Raw genomic sequence first — 25,665 nt, 5'->3', positions numbered from 1 at the left:
ATACCGATACTTTTTCATATTTAAACTTCAAAGATCCAAAGGATCCTAAAGACTCCCTATTCTTAAATACAAATAGGGGCATTTCCATGGGAAATAAGGTTTTAAACCATTGGCTTGAGGATAAAGAGGTGGACTTGTTTCATTTCCAATCAGAGAGGACAATCATTAACCCTGTGATGGTCAACTTAACCATTTGGTAGGGCATATTTATATTCTACTGAAAAATATGAAGATATTAAAGGGTTAAGGTTCCATTGGCAAGGTACTTTATCCCTGAGTTCCTTCCAGAGAGCAGTTGAGCACCTTGCATGGCCGCACACTGACACTGGTCTAAATGTGAATGGGTGCATTACTGTAAAGTGCCTTGAGCATCTGCACCAGATGGAAAAAGTCCTGTTGAAATGTAGACATTTACCTGTTATGAAACAAAACAAGAAGAAATAAGTTGGTAGCCCACATCATAGTCACATATCTTTTGATGTGCCTTTCTGGTGTAAGCTTCTGCTGGCGTGTAAAACCCATGAGCGGTGTTCCCTTTCCTGCTGGAATCATTTTACCGTTACCCCTGTTAAATCTCCTTTTAGCGGGTCAAAACAAAGGAAGGGGTTAATTGGGAGCATTGAGAGAAACCCTAAGTCTGTGTTTATGTGCAGTCGGAATGCACGTAAGCAGCAGAGCTTGTTTGCGCCACAGGTTTTGAAGGGTAGCATTACGTTACTCAGGAGCTGTGTTTTTCTTGCACTTTGCACGTATTTAGCAGAGAGGTCACCAGTTCCCAGGCCTGGGAACAAGTCGGTGTGTGCACCAGCCACCTGAAGATTATCTCGACATTCCTGTTGCTATTTGGGGAAGGGGTGGGTGGGTTGGGGGCCTCCCACCTGTTTTGGACTTCTCAACACAGATGTGGCAACCAGAGACAGGAGGGGAGGAAAAGGTTAGGGGTTGGTAAGAGGTGTGAAAGCGACTCAGAAGTCAAGTTTCCAGGTACAAGACATAGCACGCCCATCATGTGGACGTTATCGACATCCAGGGCCCCAGTTCCGTCAGCTAATCTGCTGGTGTGAGCGACACTGTCAGTTACGGCGGCAGGCACTGGGGCCAGACTGTACGGCCCATTATCATTAAGGGGCTTATGGAAACCCGTGCTGGAGGGAATGGGAATGCCTTCATAAGCCTCACAATGCTCCCTTTTCCACCCTCTGATCTCACTCCAGCTTGTTTCAATGTGTGTGTGTGCTTTTTTAAACCTTCCTGTAAGTCACTTTCTAAAACCAGTCATTTAAGAAACCTTTTAGATAAGGCTGTCAGGATCTCCTCCCTAGAAAAGCAAACTGCCACGTCTTGTAAAACGTTAGCAGAGAGAGTAACGCATCCTGACACCCATTGGCTTTAAGGAACTGATGGAGAACATGCCGATCGCCAAGTTTGCATTTTGTCTTTAAAGAAAGTATGTTTTAAGTTCTCTTGCTGTAAGCCTCCTCATAGTTTCTGAGATTAAGATCACCAAGCACAATGTTTAGGCCAGAATCCTCTTGTCCTTTCATACTGGAATGCCACAGTCAGTGTGATATATGATGCAGCAAACAGTTGTTTACATCACTGCTAGAAAAGGATATAAATGCATGTTTATTTGGATTTGATTTGACACTAATTGAACTTTCGCAACCATATTTTCCAGAGTATAAATCACATTTTTTTACTTGTTTTGGGAGGTCCTGTGACTTATACTCTGTTCTGACGTATACACTGTAAAATCACACTTTCATTATGAATAATAATAATTAGCATATTTATAAAGGACTTTCCCGGGAATCAAATTATACTAAACAAAATGAACTGTAATAATAAAAGAATAAATGACAATAACAATGAACAAAAAAATCCAAATTAAAGAGCTGATAATACAGGAAAAAAGTGTGACTTATACTCCAGTGTAACTTATATATGCACTCACAGAAATATTTAACCCTAACTTTTAAGATTTATGTAATTTTAGTACATGACAAATTCCCATTTATTTTTTTTTAGATAATTTTAATACAAACCTACCAAATAAACCTTACATGATGCATATTCATTACTGTAATACATCCTATTCATTTGAAATGCATAATCCTCAGCTTTATGTATTTAATATTAATAAAATATAATTACTCTAAATCAATAATAATGACAGTATTTATTTAAAATACATAAAGTATATTGTTTAAATTGCTTAATAATTATGTTACCTATGCCATTTATCTTATATAGGTAACATATTTTTTTCAACTGCAAGAGGCATTTTTTAACAAGTGCAACTTATACTCTGTTTTGACTTACTCAAAAGAATATGATTGTTCCAGTGTTCATGCATCCTCCAAACATCCACATGAAATATCAGTGTGTCTGTACCAACACGGGAACAGATATTTACATTATCTGTGAAAAATGCCGCTTTTGCAGATGCATCATGTACACTCATCTCAGATTCCTTTTTGGGTTGCAAAACCAACTGTGCACTGAGAAAGCACACACCTTTTCCAACATAGGAATTATGACTAATGCCACACACCTACAGTCAGGTCCTTAAGCCATTGGGCAGTGACTTTTTTTTTTTTTTTTTTTTGCAATTTTGCATGTGTACGCTTCCACAACAGAATTGAAATGAAACAACCAATATGTGCTTGTACAATAGACTTTTAGTATGAATTCAAGGGGTTTAATAAAAAATCTTGGTTGGATAACAATAAAATTGAGGACGCCCCACTGGCTGTTTCTGCAACATCAAATAGCTATGTCTGTTATCTTCAGCCCATGTGGAATTTTACAAATCCAAACCTAATCTAAGGCATCTTACATATATTACTTTGGAACAACCCCCGAATCCAAATGCCAACCCTAATGAGGTCCTTAGTTTGGGTCTCATTAATATAAGGTCACTGTTCTCAAAATCACTGTTGATAAATGATGTAATTATGGAACACCACCTAGATAGGATTGATTTATGTGAAAACTAGCTGAAACCTACTGTTGTCCTCCCTTTAAATGAAGCTGGCAGACCAGTGTACACATTGAGTTACGTCCATCGCAATAGAAAGGAAGGCGGAGGTGTTGCTTTAATTAATAAATCTGGGTTCAGCTGGCTCTCAGGGATCTAAAATATAACTCATATGAACATTTGACTCACTTCTCTGCTCAAGATGCCACATACAGCCAAGGTCAGAAAACTCAAACATGTTACTTTTTCACCATATATAGGCCCCCGGGGCCATATTCTGAATTCTTAGATGAATTTGATGAGCTTAGCTCTAATTTGGCAACCCGTGCAGATAACATCCTGATTGTTCGTGACGTCAACATTCATGTAAACAAGACTTCTGACCCCTCTGCAAATCATTCATGGATATTACAAATGTATTAGAATTCCAGCAATGCATTCAGAGTTCGACTCACATTAGTGGAAATACCCTGGATTTTGTCCTCGACTGTGACATCGCTGTCTCAAATATTAACATTGTGTCTCTTGCATCAGTGGTTTCAGATCATTCACTTATTAAATTTACAGTTTCATTGCCTTGTCCACTGGAATGAAACAAATTTTTTATCACACTGACGCATCAACTCTTCAACACAAATGAACTTGGAGCCAAAATGCCTGATATTTTAGCGTCACTTTTGGAACATGATCATGCAGTAGATAGTTTTGTGGACAGCTTAAACTCAGCGATCATGAGCACATTGGACATAATTGCTCCACCTACACTAAAACTACATCTGACAAAAACATACTTTCCTTGGTTCTATGATCATTTACATGGGCTCAAGGTTATGTCTAGAGGTCTAGAGGGAAAATGGCGTAGCTGAAAACTAGAAGTATGCCATCTTGTGTAGTGCAGTGTTATTCTGGACTACAAGCATGCACTATTTGCTACAAAATATGCCAACTTTTCTGATTAGATTAACAAAAACAAGTTGAATTCAAATTTAAATAGATTCAAATTTCTAATTCTTGTTCAACATGGTGGTAACACTTATTTATGTACATCACTTTTTCTCGTTGAGACAGCGTTTCATTTTTTAGAGTGTAATGAAGATTCATCCCATCCTGTCTATGGCTGAAGCAGAGACTCTGATCCATTCATCTTTTTAGACTGGATTATTGCAATATACTAGTCTCTGGTTTACTGCAGTCTCCAATTTGTAAAAAAAAAAAAGCTGCTGCCAGAATTTTAACAGGAAGCAGAAAGTTTCACCACATTACAATGATTTTGGCCACCCTTCATTGGCTTTCTGTTTCTGTGAGGTCTGATTTTTAAGGTTCTGAAACTGATTTATAAAATTATTCATGGGTTACCACCTTACTACCTATCTGACCTAATAAAACCCTATGTACTGGCTCGTGCTCTGTGTTCTCAGGGAATAGAACTACTTTGTGTCCTTAGAGTTCAAAAAAAGTCAGCCGGCCACATATCCTTCTCTTATTGTGCCTCCTATATGTGCCTGGCCTGTGCCCTGTGGAATGATCTCCTCACAGAGATAAAAAAAAAGTCAGATTCTGTACAGACTTTCAAGTCTAGACTAAGACACATCTATTCTCCTTCTTGTATGGCAGCATACCAGTGTAGTATGGAACTATGCTTACTCTCTTATTAATTCATATTATTAGCAATGGAACAGGTCTTGGTCTCACTACGTCTAACTTCTGGGTCTGTTAGTGAAGCACAGGGCTAGCTGCCAGTGACCACCTTAATAATTCCCTGTTGATTTACTGCTGGTGAACTAATGCCTTAGGTACAGTTATTTCCAGCTGACTGATTGTGCTTTGTTCTCTCTGACTGAGGCACTGATGACACCTTCGGCAGATGCTGAAGATTTATATCCTGATAGGCAAGAACTGATTCAATATTCATAGTTATACAGTAGGTCAAAGTTAAAAGTCCCAGTCAGGAAAAAAAAAATCTTGAAAAATTGGAAAAAATCCCTATCTTTAACACTGAACAAATTTTCTAAAATTCAGATCTCTGCCAGAAACTATCAAATTTCTTTCATACTTGACAGTGTTATGTAGGATGGTATCCTTTATCGACTGACAAAGTTTGATCCAGATCTGATCCAGATTACAGATCTTACAGATCTACAGGCCATTTAAATTTAACATTGGAAACCCCATTTAATGTATATTTTACACTAGATCTTAATCAAACGTGCCCCAATCACTTTCATATTTGAAAGTGAGGTGCAGACTGGCACTTACTATCACCTGACAAACATTGATCTAGATTTGATCCAGATTATGGATTTTGTGGACTTACCGAAAAGCCCATTTGGTGTACATTTTGCATTATATCTCAATCAAAAGTGCCTCAATCACTCTCATTTGTGACCATGAGGAGCAAACTGACACTCTGAATGAATAGACTATGTTTAATCTGCACCTGATATGTGTTGTGGATTTAGCAGATATTTGATTTTAACTTTGTAAAGCCCCTTTGTATTATATTTTAGCTTATGAAAAGCAACTTCTAACAGGAAACTAGTGTTGGCGGAGGTTTGCGCTCTATGAGGGAGGTGCTGTAGTTGACCTTTGTGCCATCATGTTGTTTGTTCAAAGACTAAAATAATGAGCTCATAATATTCCAGACATTAATAAAAGGAAAATCCTGAGGTAAACTGACATTACCATTCTATTTTGAGAAATGTGGGGATCACACATCTGCCGCTGTCCTCTGTCAATGTGGAGGAACGTCCCTGCCCAGAATGACCTCTGAGGGCCCCGTCTTGACATTCTGTGGTTCACGGTTTAAGATTTATGGCACTAGTGGATTTGGGACATGCGCAACTTTACATTCCTATTTACGGTGATACATCAAGCAAATGCAAAGTGATTCTTACCAGACTGCACTTATCTCTTTTGATATGCTCATTTATTGCAGCTCTGCTTCTTTGAACTGCAGCTTTTGGACTCTGACAGTTTCTTGTGGTTGTGGTGCAGCTGAAAGATATCAAGAAGGGAGTATGAATCTTCGACAGACAAATCCAAGGCCACGTGGCAGCAGCAGAAGGAACCGAAATGATTCAAGATGTCTAGGATTTTGTTCCATCACTGGCCTCATCTAAAGGAGTTAGTGAAAGTCAACAGACTGGGACAGGAGACAAGTGCCCGGGGCCTCGGGAAGCAATGCTAAATAAACAAATTCTGAACCATTCAGCAAGAGCTGCTGTTGGACAAAGCTCAGCTAAAACATTGTCACGTTTTTAAAGGTCTCCCCATAAATAAATAAATGGTGCAGGTTCAGTCAGTTTTGCAAGGTTACTGGAAATACTCTGTTTACTGGAGGGGTGTCCAACGCTACTCCCACAGAGCATCCGCCCTGGATGTTTTCCATGTCTAATTGCTGTTCTTATACCTGATAATACTAGAATAGAGGAAAGCTTCGAAAGACAGAAGATTGCAGATTAATAGAAGCAAAACAATTTTCTTGGTTTAATGAAGATGAGGAATTACAGTGGTAGCAGCTAGGCGATTAAGTGCACTTTTTTCCAGAATCAGAAAGACATGGATGACGTCTAATTTCCTGCTTTTAAATTCAAATAAAACTGAAGTTATTGTACTTGGCCCCACAAATCTTAGAAACATGGTGTCTAACCAGATCCTTACTCTGGATGGCATTACCCTGACCTCTAGTAATACTGTGAGAAATCTTGGAGTCATTTTTGATCAGGAGATGTCCTTCAATGCACATATTAAGCAAATATGTAGGACTGCTTTTTTGCATTTGCGCAATATCTCTAAAATTAGAAAGGTCTTGTCTCAGAGTGATGCTGAAAAACTAATTCATGCATTTATTTCCTCTAGGCTGGACTATTGTAATTCATTATTATCAGGTTGTCCTAAAAGTTCCCTGAAAAGCCTTCAGTTAATTCAAAATGCTGCAGCTAGAGTACTAACGGGGACTAGAAGGAGAGAGCACATTTGACCCATATTGGCTTCCTGTTAATTCTAGAATAGAATTTAAAATTTTTCTTCTTACTTATAAGGTTTTGAATAATCAGGTCCCTTCTTATCTTAGGGACCTCGTAGTATCATATCACCCCAATACAGCTCTTCGCTCTCAGCCTGCAGGCTTACTTGTAGTTCCTAGGGTTTTTAAGAGTAGAATGGGAGGCAGAGCCTTCAGCTTTCAGGCTTCTCTCCTGTGGAACCAGCTCCCAATTTGGATCAGGGAGACAGACACCCTCTCTACTTTTAAGATTAGGCTTAAAACTTTCCTTTTTGCTAAAGCTTATAGTTAGGGCTGGATCAGGTGACCCTGAACCATCCCTTAGTTATGCTGCTAAAGACTTAGACTGCTGGGGGGTTCCCATGATGCACTGTTTCTTTCTCTTTTTGCTCTGTATGCACCACTCTGCATTTAATCATTAGTGATTGATCTCTGCTCCCCTCCACAGCATGTCTTTTTCCTGGTTCTCTCCCTCAGCCCCAACCAGTCCTAGCAGAAGGCTGCCCCTCCCTGAGCCTGGTTCTGCTGGAGGTTTCTTCCTGTTAAAAGGGAGTTTTTCCTTCCCACTGTCGCCAAGTGCTTGCTCACAGGGGGTCGTTTTGACCGTTGGGGTTTTTCTGTAATTATTGTATGGCTTTTGACTTACAATACAACATGCCTCGGGGCAACTGTTTGTTGTGATTTGGCGCTATACAAATAAAATTGATTTGATTTGATTTGATCCACCTCAGATCTGCTGTGGCAACCCCAAGTGAATGAAGGGAAAAGCCAAAGGGACTTGCTAATAAAGATGAGGATTTATAAGTTCACTTGTTCAGGCAGAGATGCTACAAACAATCAGGTCCACCCCACCCTTCATAAGTATCTGTCTATCTGCTGCAGCAAGGTGAGATGTGTGTCCCCTTGGCCTTCTGCAGCTGCTGGGGTCAACACTGAGGCACATGCATGCTGAATCATTCACAGAGAAACGTCCCACATGGCCAAATTGTTGTAGCTGATGTTCCCTCATCTGAGATTTCCTAAAGCCCCAGTCACACAAAGATAACATTGTCCATGATTTTGGAGAGTCACCCACTGTCACCATCACAAACCTGACAAGAATATACGAGGTCTATTAGAAAAGTATTCGACCTTTTTGTTTTTTGCAAAAACCTGATGGATTTGAATCACGTGTGCTTGCATCAGCCAACCTTGAACCTTTGTGCGCATGCATGAATTTTTTCACGCCTATCAATTGCATCATTTGCTGGTAAGAAGCCTTTGTATGAGGACGTGTGCTGTGAGCTCGGCTGATTTTCATTGCAAGGAAAAAGACGGAATGACTGGAGCAGCGCCGCATCAAATTTTGCCAGAAACTGGGCGACAGCCTATTGGAAACCATTCGGAAGATTCAGACGGCTTTCAGTGATGATGCTATGGGCATCACACAGATTAAGGAGCGGTACAACTGGTTTAAAGACGTCCGCACAACGGTGGAGAGCGAGCCATTCCCGGTCGGCCATCAACATGCTGAAATGACCAGTTCATTTCCAAAGTGAACACAGTGGTGATGCGGAACCATCGTGTGACTATCCGAGAAATTGCGGAAGAGGTGGACATCAGCACTATTTTGGCACATTCCATTGTGACAGAAGATTTTGCCATGAAAAGAGTGGCTGTGAAATTCGTGCCGAAGCTGCTGATGGCAGAGCAAAAGCACCTTCGTGTTGAAGTCTCACAGGACATGCTGTGACATGCCCACCTCTTCCACAATTTCTCAGATAGTCACACGACTGAAAAGTCACCGAAAGCCGTCTGAATCTTCCAAATGGTTTCCACCTGGCTGTCGCCCAGTTTCTGGCAAAATTTGATGCGGCACTGCTCCAGTCGTTCTGTCTTTTTTCTTGCAATGAAAATCCGCCGAGAGTACTACACACGTCCTCACACAAAGACTGCTTGCCAGCAAATGACGCAATCAACAGGCGTGAAAAAAATTCACGCGTGTGCACGAAGGTTCAAGGTTGGCTGATGCAAGCACACGTGATTCAAATCCATCAGGTTTTTGCAAAAAATAAAAAGGTCCGATACTTTTCTAACAGACCTCATATGTGCCAACTTTGTTAAAAAAAGTTGCAGTCACCTATATATGACTCATTTGAGATGGTCGTAAAGGTACTAATGGACACCATATGCAAGATGGTGGCACCAATGTTGCAGGATGGTTGTGCCTACAGTATGTGGCACAAATTTATGACTGTTTTCCTTTTACAGAAACTTGTATGATTGTGGCAGGACTGTCAGTTATATAACTGATGTGCATCTGACATGCAACTGTCACTGACACCGACAGGTCCACTGAGCTGTACGCGGGAGCTGGCAGTGGTGCTGAACTGTGGTGCTTTTTGTCGAAGAGGATGGAGGAATTGTCTACCACAAAACGTGTTTCTGTGGCAACATGTGCATGCTACTGCTATGCAGATGTGGAAAACAGGTGAACCTACCTAGAATGACACACTGTGCAACAAATTCAGACACACCCTGACACAGATTTTCAAAGGTGCAGTCAAACATTTTTGTCTCTTAGATGTGTGTGGTTCAAGAGTTCAAGAGAGAAAACACAGCAATGTACAGAAGAGCAGGTTTTAGGTGAAATCACACTATGTAGTCTGAACTGAACAGCTGTGGTCATATCCAGACTGTTGGTGTGTGTCTGACCTGACTTGCAGAAGTGTTCCCAGACCAATAAGGGGAAAGATAAAATACTGACGTGTCCAATTTTCTTTGGAGTGTTTGATATTAAGCTTCCTAATTGACATTTTCAGAAGGAGTGTTTCTGTGGTGTAAAGTTGAAGTGTGAACACAAACACTATTAATTTAATATTATTCTTGCTACTTGGATAATACAGTCTTCATTTCATTCAGCAACATTTGGGCTAAAAACAGATTGGGTGTTGTGTGGGCCGCTGAAGAGGAGGTACTGCTGGCCCACCACCACCAGATGGCGCCCTGCTTGAAGTGCGGGCTTCAAGCACGAGAGGGCGTCGGAGCAACCGGGAGTGACAGCTGTCACTCATCATCAGCACCAGCTGTCACTCATCCACAGTTCATCACCACCACCATAAAGGCCGGACTACAACTCCACCTCCCCGCCGAGAAATCAGCCACTAGAGAGGTAATTTTCTCTGCTGAACTAAACCCTGACTTATAGTCTGAACTTATTTGCAGCCGTTTTCCTGTGGTGTTGCCTTATCTGAGGGATTGGCGTTTGGTGTGATCAGCGACGGCTTCGCTTCACACTCCAACCAGATAAGTGGTTAGACAGGAGCTGCAAGAGTGTGTGATTGGAGGTGGAGGTGCTCCCTCCCAAAAGAACACAGACTGTGGGATTACTGAGTGTGCGAACTCACACTCATCAATACTGTTTCTGTTCTCTGCCAGCAGTACCAGGTCTGACAGCTGAGACGGTGGCCACCTGGGGATCCAGGACTTGGCGGCTCCGGTGTTCTTCAGATCCATTGGCGGTGAAGGCCGTGTGGGATCCGGTTCGGTTCGGGACGGACGTCTCCTATCCTCAAGCCTGCCCACACGTCACGCTACATATAATTGTCTGTGGTACCAAAACTGTTTGTCTGTATTCCGTTGTGCACTTCACAACATTAAATTGTTACTGTTTGGCTTATCCATTGTCCGTTCATTTAACGTCCCCTGTTGTGGGTCTGTGTTCCTGCACTTTCACAACAGGATTTCTCGGCCAGCGTCATGGATCCCGAGGGGCGTCAACCATCGCTTGAACAGCCAATGGAAGAGCGAGGTGCACAGGCGTCAGCAGGAGGCGTGTTAGGTGAGCTGCAGCAAATCTTAACCGCTTTCACTGCTCGGCTGGACTTAGTCACCGAGCAGAGTGTGATTCTCAATCAGAGGATGGAGGCTCTCACCACCAAGGTGGAAGCGCAGGCTCAGGGCGCTGCTGCAGCACCTCCCCCTGCTGACCGGAGGCCTGAAACAGACATTCCGCTGGTCGTTCAACAAACCCCCCACTGTCCCCTGAAGCATACATAAGCCCTCCGGAGCCGTACGGAGGTTGTGTCGAGACGTGCACGGACTTCTTAATGCAGTGCTTGCTCGTCTTTTCACAGCGTCCCGTCATGTACGCGTCAGACGCTAGCCGGGTGGCTTATGTAATAAATCTGCTTCGAGGAGAGACACGCGCCTGGGCTACGGCGCTCTGGGAGCAGAATTCACGGCTCCTAATGATGTATACTGGGTTTGTGAGGGAGTTCAAGCAGGTTTTTGATCACCCCCATAGAGGCGAATCTGCTTCGAACTTGATGCTGTCAATAAGGCAGGGGTGTTGGAGCGCAGCTAAGTATGCAGTCGACTTCCGCATTGCGGCAGCCCGAGCCGGCTGGAATGCTGTTGCGCTTCGCGCTGCCTTTGTAAACGGACTGTCTCTGGTCCTTAAGGAGCACCTGGTGGCGAAGGACGAGCCGTGGGATTTAGACGGGCTTATTGACCTGGTTATACGGTTAGACAACCGGTTAACAGAACACCGACGGGAGTGAGACAAAGGGCGTGGTCAGGCACAAGCCGTCCCTCTTCCTCCCGGGTCCGAAAAGGAGCCGTCTTACCCACGCTCCACAGCCAGGGCACTCCACGTGACGACAGCTCCCCCTGCTGATGTTGCTATGGAAACCAGCAGGGCCAAAAGGCGATCAGATCAGAGACAAAGGTGGCTGGTCCTTGGGGAGTGTTTTCTCTGCAGCTCAACCGAGCACACACAGAAAACGGTCAATGTCCCAAACGGTCAATACAGCAGCACTCGTCCTTAGAGACTGGGCTAAGGGTGGGTCACAATACCCACGCGGGGAGACCCCGAAAATCTGCATGCATCCCAGTCACGATCCTGAGTGGGGATCTAACCCTTCACGCCCCAGCACTGGTGGACACGGGGTCGGAGGGGAATCTGCTGGACAGCAGATGGGCAAGGAAAGTCGGGCTCCCTCTAGTGGCTCTACCTTCACCTTTGAAGGTACGGGCACTAGATGGCACCCTTCTTCCATTAATCACACACCAGACACAGCCAGTGACATTGGTGGTGTCTGGTATTGATTGGCCATCTGGTGTTGTGGCTCAGTGGAGCGAAACCTGCCACCGGGAATGTCTCGGATCCTCGGTTCCGCCTGGTGTGACAGCTAGTGAGGAGGTTAAAGTCCCCCCCAATCTGATGGCGGTCCCAAGTGAGTACCACGATCTTGCTGACGTTTTTAGCAAAGATCTGGCCCTCACCCTTCCCCCGCACCGTCCGTACGATTGTGCCACTGATTTGATCCCGGGCGTTGAGTACCCTTCCAGCAGGCTGTACAACCTCTCACGTCCTGAGCGAGAATCAATGGAGACCTACATCAGGGACTCATTAGCTGCCGGGCTGATCCGGAATTCCACCTCCCCGATGGGTGCTGGTTTCTTTTTTGTGGGCAAGAAAGATGGCGGACTCCGTCCATGCATTGATTACAGGGGGCTGAACGAAATCACGGTTCGCAACCGATACCCTCTGCCCCTGTTAGATTCAGTGTTCACGCCCCTGCATGGAGCCCAAATATTCACAAAATTGGATCTTAGGAATGCGTACCACCTGGTTCGGATCCGGAAGGGAGACAAATGGAAGACGGCATTTAACACCCCGTTAGGTCACTTTGAGTACTTGGTCATGCTGTTCGGCCTCACTAATGCCCCCACGACGTTCTAAGCTTTGGTAAACGATGTCTTGCGGGACTTCCTGCATCGGTTTGTCTTCGTATATCTGGACGATATACTGATCTTTTCCCCGGATCCTGAAACTCATGTTACGCATGTACGTCAGGTCCTGCAGCGGTTGTTGGAGAACCGGCTGTTTGTGAAGGGCGAGAAGTGCGAGTTCCACCGTACTTCTTTGTCCTTCCTGGGGTTCATAATCTCCTCCAACTCCGTCACCCCTGATCCGGCCAAGGTAGCGGCGGTGAGAGATTGGCCCCAACCAACAAACTGTAGGAAACTACAACAGTTCCTCGGTTTTGCTAATTTTTACTGGAGGTTCATCAAGGGCTATAGTCAGGTGGTTAGTCCCCTGACAGCCCTGACCTCCACAAAAGTCCCCTTCACCTGGTCGGAGCAGTGCGAAGCCGCATTTAGGGAGTTGAAACGCCGGTTGTCGACTGCACCAGTTCTGGTGCAGCCCGATCCAAGTCGCCAGTTTATAGTCGAAGTGGACGTCTCTGACTCAGGGATAGGAGCCGTGCTGTCCCAGAACAGGGAGTCCAACAAGGTTCTCCACATATGTGCCTATTTTTCCCACAGGTTGACCCCGGCTGAAAGGAATTATGACGTCGGCAATCGGGAACTTCTTGCGGTGAAGGAGGCGCTGGAGGAGTGGAGACACCTGTTGGAGGGAGCTTTGGTACCGTTCACGGTTTTCACTGACCATCGGAACCTGGAGTACATTCGGACCGCCAAGCGTCTGAACCCCAGGCAAGCCCGCTGGTCACTGTTCTTCGGGTGTTTTGACTTTCGGATCATATACCACCCCAGGACAAAGAACCAACGATCTGACGCCCTGTCCCGGGTGCACGAAGAGGAGGTCAGGACCGAGCTGTCAGACCCAACCGAAACCATCATCCCCGAGTCCACTGTCGTGGCCACCCTCACCTGGGACGTGGAGAAGACCGTCCGGGAGGCCCTGACATGGAACCCGGACCCGGGGACCGGCCCAAAGAACAGACTATATGTCCCACCAGAAGCAAGAGCTGCCGTCCTGGACTTCTGTCACGGTTCCAAGCTCTCCTTCCACCCAGGGGTGCGAAGAACCGTGGCAGTTGTCCAGCAGCGCTTCTGGTGGGCGTCTCTGGAAGCCGACGTCCGGGAGTACGTCCAGGCCTGCACCACCTGCGCCAGGGGCAAAGCAGACCATCAAAAGACCCAGGGCCTCCTCCAGCCTTTGCCCGTGCCTCATCGCCCCTGGTCTCACATTGGCCTGGACTTCGTCACGGGCCTCCCGCCGTCCCAGGGCAAGACAACCATCCTCACGATAGTGGACCGGTTCTCCAAGGCGGCCCACTTCGTGGCCCTCCCGAAGCTGCCGACGGCCCAGGAGACTGCAGATCTCCTGGTCCACCATGTCGTGCATCTGCATGGGATTCCATCGGACATTGTCTCGGATCGTGGTCCTCAGTTCTCCTCCCAGGTTTAGAGGAGCTTCTGAAGGGAACTGGGGGCCACCGTAAGTCTCTCGTCCAGGTACCATCCCCAGACGAACGGGCAGGCAGAGCGGACGAGTCAGGAACTGGAGCAGGCCCTCCGCTGCGTGACCTCCGCGCACCCGACGGCCTGGAGTGACCATCTGGCCTGGATCGAGTACGCTCATAATAGCCAGGTATCATCGGCTACCGGCCTCTCCCCGTTTGAGGTGTGTTTGGGGTACCAGCCACCATTGTTCCCGCTAGTGGAGGGAGATGTCGGGATTCCCTCGGTCCAGGCCCATCTGAGGAGCTGCCGTCGGGTGTGGCGTACCACCCGCTCTGCCCTGCTCAAGGCCTGGACGAGGGCTAAGGCCCATGCAGACCACCGGCATGCCCCAGCTCCTACGTATCAGCCCGGGCAGGCGGTTTGTCTATCCACAAAGGACATTCCACTACAGGTAGAATCCCAAAAACTAAAGGACAGGTTCATTGGACCATTTTCCATGGTCCAATGCAGTGAAGCTGAAGCTACCAGCTTCACTGCGGATTCATCCAGTGTTCCATGTTTCACGAATCAAACCCTACCACACATCAACTCTCTGCACCCCCGGACCGGCGCCGCCTCCTGCCCGGATCATAGATGGAGAGCCTGCCTGGACCATGCGCAGGCTCCTGGACGTCCGTCGAAAGGGCCGGGGGTTTCAGTATCTGGTGGACTGGGAGGGTTATGGACCCGAAGTGCGCTCCTGGGTGAAGAGGAGCTTCATCCTGGACCCGGGCCTCCTGGCCGACTTCTACACCTGTCACCCGGACAAGCCTGGTCGGGCGCCAGGAGGCGCCCGTTGAGGGGGGGGTCCTGTTGTGTGGGCCGCTGAAGAGGAGGTACTGCTGGTCCACCACCACCATATGGCGCCCTGCTTGAAGTGCGGGCTTCAAGCACAAGAGGGCATCGGAGCAACCGGGAGTGACAGCTGTCACTCATCATCAGCACCAGCTGTCACTCAACCACAGTTCATCACCACCACCATAAAGGCCAGACTACAACTCCACCTCCCCGCCGAGAAATCAGCCACTAGAGAGGTAATTTTCTCTGCTGAACTAAACCCTGACTTATAGTCTGAACTTATTTGCAGCCGTTTTCCTGTGGTGTTGCCTTATCTGAGGGATTGGCGTTTGGTGTGATCAGCGACGGCTTCGCTTCACACTCCAACCAGATAAGTGGTTAGACAGGAGCTGCACGAGTGTTTGATTGGAGGTGGAGGTGCTCCCTCCCAAAAGAACACAGACTGTGGGATTACTGAGTGTGCTTACATTTAAACAGTACATTCATTGATCCCGTCATGTTCTGAATCTGTGCTTTGCATTATTGTGGACTTCTATATATTTGTTGATTTATGTCCACGTATGTCCAGCATCTAATTGCTCCGCTGCTGTGGGAGTGCAAACTGGTGTCACAAGTTCCAGGTGCTCGCACTGTGTTCGTATGCATGCACGAGCGTGCACAAAACTGTTGCTGCGGTAGCGTGCATGCCTGTTCAACTGTGTATCCCTCCCGATAGCATGTGGAATGTTTCGCAGTTTCCCATTTCGTTTTTTGTTTGCAGATTTTCAGCCAGTTTCTGCTTCTTTCGCCCAACTTTGTGTTATGTGTGATGGGGCCCTAAGAGATGATCACTCTTTTATGACTGTTTCAACATTAGCCACATGAGGTGCCAAGAGCTAAAAATAAAAACAAAAACTGAGTTATGTATTATTAGTAAAGAAAGAAATTTCCAGATTTGGGACCTGAGCCCTCCCAATATCATTTTAGGACTGACCCACTTTGGGGCTACTTTGTGGAAGATATTTCAAGCCAACCAGAACAGTAGACTTTGATTTTTGTGAAAAGATGGACAGACTCACGTTGCAGCACCCTCTTGTGAGGCATTAAGGTCAGTTCTTTTTACATCCTTACCTCAACAGTGATAGCCATGTCTGCTGGACTTCAACCTATGTTCTTAAGAAATGTCTGGAATAGGGTCGACATTGTATGTTGCTGCCATTACCTTTGTAGCAGGAGTAACATCTGATTCGTCTTAAGCCCCTTTCACACTGGGCCAGCATACAGTTGCATATGCTGTGTATCTTAATACGCAGGAATGTCTGCATCAGTTGCACACAGCAGGGAGGAGAATCTTGGCTCCAGACTGCCTGGACACGCAGATGGAGCCGATACACTGGAAAAAGTCAGCATACATTATTTCCAGGAGTTAATGGACTTTATTATTGATTTCTCTTCTGGTTTATCATTTTTCCTGTGCCGCGCTGTAGGTGTTGTGCTCTGATGTGTGTTCTGTTCTCAATTATCTTTCTTCTTGTGCAGCGTTGCAGGTGTGTGCACTGATTTCTGTTCTAGTTTATCATTCTTCTTATGACAGCGGAGTTGCAGCCAACAATCATGCACATGCATGCGCAATCTGTCCGTGAGTGGACGTGGAGATGTCCTCTGTGAGGAGACATGGAGATGTGTGGCGATGTGGAGAGTTATACCTGATGTGTGGACATGTCCTCTCGCTGGCGATCGGTCTGTGAGCAGGAGTTAATTGACTTTATTTAACACAATCAATTTAAGGAGGTGAGTGTGCCAAGGCGCTGCAGCCAAGCAGTAATGAGTATTTTTTTCTTTTAATTGTTCATATGTACTCTTTAAATGGTATAGTTTTATTGCATTGTGCTACAGTATAAAAAGGTCAGCAGTGCAGAAGGTTCCCAGTTCAAACCCCACCCCTGCCACATTTCTCCATGTAATGTGGAGTTGCGTCAGGAAGGACATCAGGCATAAAACCTGTGCCAATTCAACATGTAGATCCACCTTGGACTTGCTGTGGCGACCCCAAGTGCAAACAAGGGAGCAGCTGAAGGGACTTACTTTTACTATACGCTGGCAGCCCAGTCTCACGTTTTGTGCTCCCATCACGAAATTAGTAAAATTTTTGTGACGGGTTTCTTTTTTTTTTAACTCACTATTACTAACCCTACTCCGTCACTCAAACCTAACCATAACCACCCCCCGCTTCAATTTTACTTTCGTGCAGTCATCATGGAATGAATTAGAATGAATTTGTGCTGCCGTGATGAAAATGAGGCGCTTTTTGTCACAATATCACGAATCAATAGATTAATGTATGTTTTGTGCTGCTGAATCACGACTTGCCTTGAGACCAGGTTGACACTGGAGAGCAGGTAGCTCAGTGGGATAATGAGCTGGGCTGTTAATTTGTAGAACTAGGTTCAACTCCCAGTCATGCTATCTATGTGTGATCTTTGCCTGCACTGTAAGTCCACCCAGCTGTAAAATAATACTGGTGTCCCATGCAGGGGGAGGTTGTACACTCTCATCCACGTCATTCTATGGATACCAGGAATGCGTGCCAGCACCAATAGCCCTCAGGTCCTATGTACAGGCTTGTATTCATTGCTAAACATGGTCATATTATTTCCACTCACATTATTGGTAGAGTATTGGGGCAACTCTGGATGAGTCTGCATGATTATTTTGGACATGATCCTACATGAAACTGAAAATGGCCCATTGCTGTACTGCGGTTGGACTAGTGGAATGCTGTCTTAATCGAAGCCTATCTGCTCCAGTCATTAAAAAAGAACAGAATTTTCCTGCTGTGTTATGCAACAACCTCTGATTCCCTCAAATGTAAGGTTATGCGTGCAGTCCTTCACTTCTGAAGGATACTGGAAAGTTCCCTGGCACTGCGTGTGTGTGGTCATCTGAACTTAAATAACAGCTCTGTTGTCTCCATTCAAAGGTGACGGGGACGGGGACCTGAAAAGCACCTCTCATCCAAACCCTTTCCTTCTAATGGATACACTTGACATGCAGGGGACAATTCCCCAGGCAGAGAGTGAAAAGGTGCTGGCCAGCTGAGCGGGACACGCAGAGAAAAGGAAGGAGAGTGAGAGGCCTGAGAGAGGAAGGGTGAAAGAGAGAGGGGAAGAGTGAGATATATAGTGAAAAGGAGGTGATCAAAACACATAATGTATAACATCAGCTATTGCACCATGAGAATAAGTGTTCATTTTGGTGATGATCGTTATTCTTTACCACGTCGTAGTATTCCTGTAAATAAATTTGCCTCCCATACAGAGATGAAAGATAGGGAAATAGAGTTCACGAGGTACGTGCACTGATGTGAGTGTGTATGCAGAGGGGAGGAATTGGGAGAGCCTGGGATCTTTAAAAACATCCTCTAGAGTCCTGAGCATGCTATGAGAGGAATACCAAGCTCCGGGAACAATGAGGAGAGGGCCGAGTCACCCCGGCCCACCAGCTTTTCACTGACTGGCCAGTGAAAGGGCAACGAGCAAAACTGCACTGCAAAATACCCGGGACAGAACTTTCTGTCACTGTCACTCTCCATCACATCCAGCTCAAAACGACAAATCCGCATTTTCAAAATCACTTGAATTGTATGTGATCAGTGAATTTGTCTCCGCCTGAAAGGTAAAGATCAGGCTCAATGGATTCATTCCTAATCCGACCGAAATAAGCCACAATATTATGTATACTTGAGAAAAAATACAAATGCAGCATGCAGCATTTGGTTCTATTATGACAAAAACAGCTTAAAAAAAAGTAGAATAATGATCTTGCTCAACTGGCACTAAGCTTCTCGTTATGGATTTAATCCACAGTCAGACAGCTGTCTTTAAGCAACAACAATCACGACGGATGAGCAGGACCATAAAGCTCCTCGGGGACAACAAAAGGCTACCCTCAAATGACAGGTTTAATTAAATGACGAGATGCCACAGATGAGCAGGTCGAGGCGAGAGCAGACAATTGGCATGTTAAAGGCTGTCAGGGTGGTTTGGGCTGTTGGAAACATGGCCTCAAGAATACGTACACATTTTTGTAGCACTGTTAGGAATCCAAGGATCTGGGTGTTGTTCTCAGCCTTGACATTTGGTTTGTATGGTTTGTGGGATTCCTGTTGATTATTATTATTTTTTTTTATTAACTTTCTGAAAGAATGAATGAGAGAGAATAGAGCATCTGTGCCTGGAGTTAAAAATATAGCATACGTAGAGAATAGCAACAAAATAATGGTAGAACATTGTAACTGGTGAGCGCAGTCTTGTTTGAGGGTGGGCATTATCCATCCATCCATCCATTTTCTTCTGCTTTATCCAGAGTCGGGTCGCGGGGGCAGCAGCTCAAGCAAAGCCGCCCAGACCTCCCGATCCACACACACCTCCCCCAGCTCCTCCAGGGGAACCCCGAGGCGTTCCCAAGCCAGCTGAGAGACGTAGTCCCTCCAGAGTGTCCTGGGTCTTCCCCGGGGCCTCCTCGCAATGGGACATGCCCGGAACACCTCTCCAAGAGGCTCTTGGCGCGTCCAAGAGGCATCCGGAAAAGATGCCCGAGCCACCTCAGCTAGCTCCTTTCGATGTGGAGGAGCAGCAGCTCGACTCCGAGCTCCTCCCTGAGTGACCGAGCTCCTCACCCTATCTGTAAGGGAGTGCCCAGCCACCCTGCAGAGGAAACTCATCTCGGCCGCTTGTACTCGAAATCTCGTTCTTTCGGTCATGAGCCAAATCTCATGACCATAGGTGAGGGTCGGAACGTAGATCGATCAGTAAATCGAGAGCTTTGCCCCCCTACTCAGCTCTCTCTTCACCATGACGGTCCGATACAGCGACCGCATCACTGCAGACACTGCACAGATCCGTCTGTCGATCTCACGCTCCATCCGTCCCTTGCTTGTGAACAAGACCCCGAGATACTTAAACTCCTCCACTTGAGGCAAGGACACTCCACCGACCTGAAGAGGGCAAGGCACATTTTTCTGGTCGAGAACATGGCCTCGGATTTGGAGGTGCTGATTTTCATCCCGGACACTTCACAATCGGCTGCAAAGTGCCCCAGTGCACGCTGAAGGTCCTGATTTGACAAAGCCAACAGAACCACATCATCCGCAAACAGCAGAGATGAGATTCTGTAGTTCCCAAACCAGACTCCCTACACCCTGGCTGCGCCTAGAAATTCTGTCCATAAAGATAATGAACAGAACCGGTGACAAAGGGCGTTAAAGGGGTAAAATATGACATATATCACATAATTTCTCTACTTCCGAGGACAGAAACACCGTACTTTCTCTGAGATTTTTGGAAAATTACACGTAAACAAAGTGAAAATGCAAAGAAAAAGTGCAGATGAAAGTGGACAGGTGTTGCGGCTTGTTTATGACCCGGAGATCAAACACCCCGAGGCGGTTGTGCAGGCGAGATAATGCAGATACTCTGGTTCGCTGTGTAATCTAACACTTATCGACACATCGCCCACTCACCTCATCTTCCTTTTTCCACTGGGAACTGAGAAAAACAATACTTTTCATGACTACTTCAGTGACTGCAGCAGAAAACCACTGTACACCATTTTCCCGTTAGAACTGACACCGTTTGTAGGAACAGACTAATACCCGGGTGGAGTGTGGGAGTGTTAGCCCAAACCATTCAGAGGATGGGGGTTTCAGTGGAAACCATTTTAAACCATCACATTTTAAACCATCACATCTTAAACCGGCCCGGTCCACTAGGTGACAGCGCGTATGCTTTTAAGTTTACAGAACCAGGCTGAATGGTTTGTGCTGAAACTCCCACACTCCATCCAGGGATTCTCTGCCAAGTTTGTGCCGGCTGTCCCACAAATCCCGCAATATCACATAGGGGTTCAAACGAGACTGTGCCACCCTATTATCACATTACTGGTAAAACATACAGCCAGTCAGGTGTATTTTCTTTTTCTCTTAAGGTTTTTCACTGATGTCGTGCATGGTTCTCATGTTGTGAGCTTCTCTTTTTTTTTTTGTCATGCTCTCCTTCTCTAATATGAAGTCACACTTTGAATCTTTTGTGAACCAACACTATGTAAATAGTCCTTGCAGTAAATTTAATAATATCACTATCAATAGTATACAGTGGACTTAGTGGCTATCAGAATGCTGCAATTAGCATCAAGGCTGCTAGCTTGACCTTTTCTCTGAACTAAGACTATCATGCTACCAGCATGAAACAAAAGAATCAGAATCAGAATCAGAATCAGAATTTCTTTATTGTCGCGTAAAGGGAAATTAATGTTGCAGCAGGAGCACACAAAGGACAGGTACACAAAGATAACAATATCAACAGTGAAAATAAGACCCAATTAAAAGTCTAAAATCAAACATAATATAATCAAACATAAAAAATAAAAAATTTTTTTTTACTAACATTAAATGTTAGTAAAGAAATTTACTAACATTTGGGAAAAGAAAAACAAATCTTCTAGTGTAAATGGCCCATTCACACTCTGAGGATTAGCCCAGCGTTTGCCAACAGAGAGTGCAAACCAGAATAGACTGGATTCACATCCAAGAAGTTCACCATCAACTGCATTCTGGCCCAGCGAGTACTCAGAGAATGCAAGCATGAATACTGGCAGAGCTTCTTCACAGGCTATGTGGATTTTCATAAAGTGAATGATTCAGATGATCAGACTACTCCCTGGGACTTTCTGACAATTTGTGGGATCCCAAAAATTTACTGGACATCATGAGTGTACTTGGATGAATGAATTTGAGTTATTGATGTGGAGCAGTGCAGCAGCATAGCATATGCTTTCAGACTTGACAAATGCACTTATGCCAGATTCCTTTCATTGTGTAACTCTAGATATTCAGTGGGATTGGGGCATGGGTGGGATTTGAAAACTCGTCATTCTTATTTGGAGACAAGAGTACTAACACTGTTCCACCATTGTCCTATATGCATCATCATAATGTGCAATTATGATGCCATAATAAGGTTAGGAAAAATGGAATGTAATTTATATGACACCAAAATAGATCAGTGTCATTTGACTTGTGGATAGCATGTGATGTGATATTCATTATTTGTCCTGGAACATGACATCATATACTGCCCATGCATTTTGGTCCCATACTATTTAACAACTCTATTAGCCATTCTAAAAAAAAAAAAATGATTACATGACACAGAGAAGCTAAGACTTTGTTCAGATTGCCGGTTAAAATTGGATTTATTGCATACCTGATTCAAATCTGATTGACTGTTAACATTATATATAGCAAGTGACCAGATCTGATTTCTGTGACTGTGTTGCAGTCCTCATCTGATATATAATCCACATTGGCTGCAACAACTACAGAGCTGTGATGCATGAGATATGGATTTTAATCAATACTAGTGTGTTTATATGCATTTATGTAATTTATATTTTTAAGTTTAAATGTTACAGAACAACAAGAGGTGTGCTGACAAGGTGAAGGTTTGATCACCCAAATGAGGCAGTTGGAAAAAAAAAAAAAAGTCTGCACAGACATACATATGTGTAGATAAATGATGTCGGCTACTGTGCAAATATACATGCTTCTGCGCGTGTGATGAGCATGTCCGATGTGACATGACATGAACTGTTTCAGGTGTGATTACAGACCTTGAATCTGAGTGTTCTTTTTCAGAAGTGATTTTGCAAGTTAATTTGGGCTTTGTGTGTGTGTGTCTGTGTGTGAGAGAGAGAGCTGAGGTGAGTTTTTTTGCTGTCACCCGGCTCTCACCACCAGCTCTCACCATGTAAAGCCCCCCAGGGGAACTTTATGTGGTGAGAAAACTCACACACATAATAAAAATCTGAGCTGCATGTTCAGATTGAAACAGATATGCAAAAATACAATTTGAATCTCATTTCAAACTACCTATGAATGAGGCCTGAAATAGATTTGGAAAAGATGAAAAGCTGGGCAAGTTCTTTTGAGACTGCTTGCTGGATTGAGGAGAGCAGATGTGTGGTTACACACACACACACACACACACACACACACACACACACACACACACACACACACACACACACACACACACACACACACACACACACATCACTGATCTTGGCACGCACCTCTTTGCTCTTCATCGGCTCTGGCTATGCTCAGCTGTCTGGCAAAGAGTCACCTGCTGGGCAGAGTCAAAGACTGTGTGGACACAGAGCCATCTGTGCTCACTGTTCAGAGAAGAACAACCTAATTTTAAGTAAAATCTAAAATAACACAGCTCTATTTAGGTGCCATATAAAACAAATAATGAATGCTTTTCCTGTGATAGACTGGCATCCTTTCCAGGGTGTACTTTGTCTCACACCCTATGAATGCTGGGATATGCTCCAGTCCCCCATCACCCTTGATTGGAGTAACCGGGTACTGACAATCAATGGATTAATGAATGTTTTCCGTCTACGATTATGCACTGGAAAGAATATTTACACTCACTGAAAGATGGAATGTTCCATTCAGTGAGGAATGCTCCAAGGGAACATTTTGGTAAACTGAATGTGATTTTGTCAATTTTGTATACAGTCATGTTGGTTCATGGAATTTCACCACCGAATATGTCAGTAGGGACTATGGTACCCATTCCCAAGAATAGAAATAGCTCATTATGTGATGGGAATATCTATATGTCTATCACTTTAGGCAGTGTTATTTGTAAAATCTTTGATTTTATTGTTCTGAAGAGTTTGATAAATTAGATACCTCATGTTTACAATTTGGTTACAGGGAAAATAGCTTCACTGTACAGATGCCACTCATAGTGGCATCTGTTAGATGCCACTAAGGGATTTGATAAAATTCATTATGGGACATTGTTTAATATTCTTTGTGATAGGGGTATGTCACCTATGGTCTTGAGACTTCTGTGTCACATGTATACTCAACAAAAGATACAAGTAAAATGGAATAATGCACTATCTGATAAATTTGAGGTTAGCCATGGTGTGAAGCAAGGGGGAATTTTGTCCCCTGTACTGTTTTTTTTCTGTTTATATTGATGTGCTAGTGAATAGGCTGAATAACTCTGGTCTTGGGTGCTGGGTTGGCAACAAGTGGATAGGCTGCCTGGCTTATGCTTGATGACATAGCACTGTTATGTCCCAGTTGGGCTGGTCTAGAGAAAACGTCCAAGATCTGTATAGATTTTGCAAAAGAGTACAGTATGAAGTTCAATGGAAGTAAAAGGCAGTATCTTGTTTTCAGTAGTAATGTGTATCCAGAAAATAGTGTAGCTTTGTCTATTTATGGAGTGAGTTTGTATAATTCCACATATAATTCACACTATGCACTGATTAATTATGCTTGCCTTTTAGTTGTCACTGTTTTTGTTTTAAATTGAAATGTAATTAGATGTATTTTTAGTTTCTGTTGTATTTTTTTATACATGTGGTATATATATGCTACAATTGTATATTGTGTGCAAATAAATATATTGATTGATTGACTAATAATAATAATAATAACAATAATAATTCCATTTACTGTGTACAACTTAATATTTTCATGTGCATAACACTTGTCAGCTACTGTTAAATGTGATCAGATTTGGGTCTGGACTGTACAGCCAGAAACTGTTCCTCACACTCACTCCTGTGCAGCTTTTAAAAATGTGGCCAGGATTTAGGCCAGTTTAGGAATTATAGTCTTTTTCAAGGACACTTTTATACACAGATTTTTAGTTTAAGAACAACCTTTTCCACTATTAGACCCATTAACCCATTATCCCTGAACATAGTATCTTCTTTCCAGAAATTCTCATAAAACATGCTATTTCCTATTTGGTCTTTATTTCTATCACATATACCATCTGAATTTGTTTTAACAAAAAAACAACAACAACAAAAAAAAAGAATAACCTGCCAAAAATGACCTGCCAAAAATGTAAGTCAGCCTTTGCCAGAAATATACACTTATACGAGTTAATAGCACTCACTGGGATGGAGATAGTAAGGGCCTCAATGGCCCGATCCACCTAAGTGCCAGATTTGGATCAAATCAGTTAGAAATTTAAATTCATTTATCTTGACGGTTGCCAAATTGAAATCTTTAAGAGCAATTATAGGGTCAGCCTACATTAAAATACTGTTTGGTAGAAATCAGAAAAAGGACCCGTGAGGAATAGCTCAACAGCCAGACAGGCAGGCAGGACCATGACCCCAGTGATTGACCATTGACAAATTTGATCTTGTTGGACAAATAGAAAACCCACCACCATATATTTGCCAACTGTGGTGCAAACTGGAATTCAAAACAGATTCAGATCTTTGACCACAATGACCTGGATCCCAATGGTAAACCTATTGCAAGTGTGACCTCACCTGGGCTAGTTCAGAACCCTTCTCCATATACTATATGAGTCATAAACTTTAATTTTGACCTTATTGTTCTTGACCCCAGTGACTGACAAATTGGACGTCCCCAGGGCAATTTCAGTTTGCCAAAACAAATTCTCTAAAGGGCATGTCTCGCTCCAGTCAACACTATGTTTTAAAATATTATATACCAGATTATAAATCATTGCTTCCAACTCTTTAACTTGTGTGAGTCCTAATAAAGCTGTTAAAAATAAAATAAGGCAGAGTGCATCTAAAAAATGCGCTGTGAGATGCC

The 25,665-nt window shown here is 44.3% G+C and overlaps 1 long non-coding RNA gene across 1 annotated transcript; it reads left to right on the top strand.

Annotated features, from left to right (window-relative positions):
- Positions 1 to 786: 786 nt before the first annotated feature.
- On the top strand, positions 787 to 22,953 carry LOC117524947. Its single transcript, XR_004564915.1, has 4 exons — positions 787 to 797; positions 11,325 to 11,328; positions 16,097 to 16,104; positions 22,876 to 22,953. It is a non-coding gene; the product is annotated as an uncharacterized LOC117524947 (long non-coding RNA).
- Positions 22,954 to 25,665: the final 2,712 nt, after the last annotated feature.

Source organism: Thalassophryne amazonica, chromosome 14 (assembly GCF_902500255.1).
Source record: "Thalassophryne amazonica chromosome 14, fThaAma1.1, whole genome shotgun sequence".
Taxonomy (NCBI): Eukaryota; Metazoa; Chordata; class Actinopteri; order Batrachoidiformes; family Batrachoididae; genus Thalassophryne; species Thalassophryne amazonica.
The sequence above is the reverse complement of the archived record's forward strand: the minus strand, read 5'-3'. Positions and strand labels throughout refer to the sequence as shown.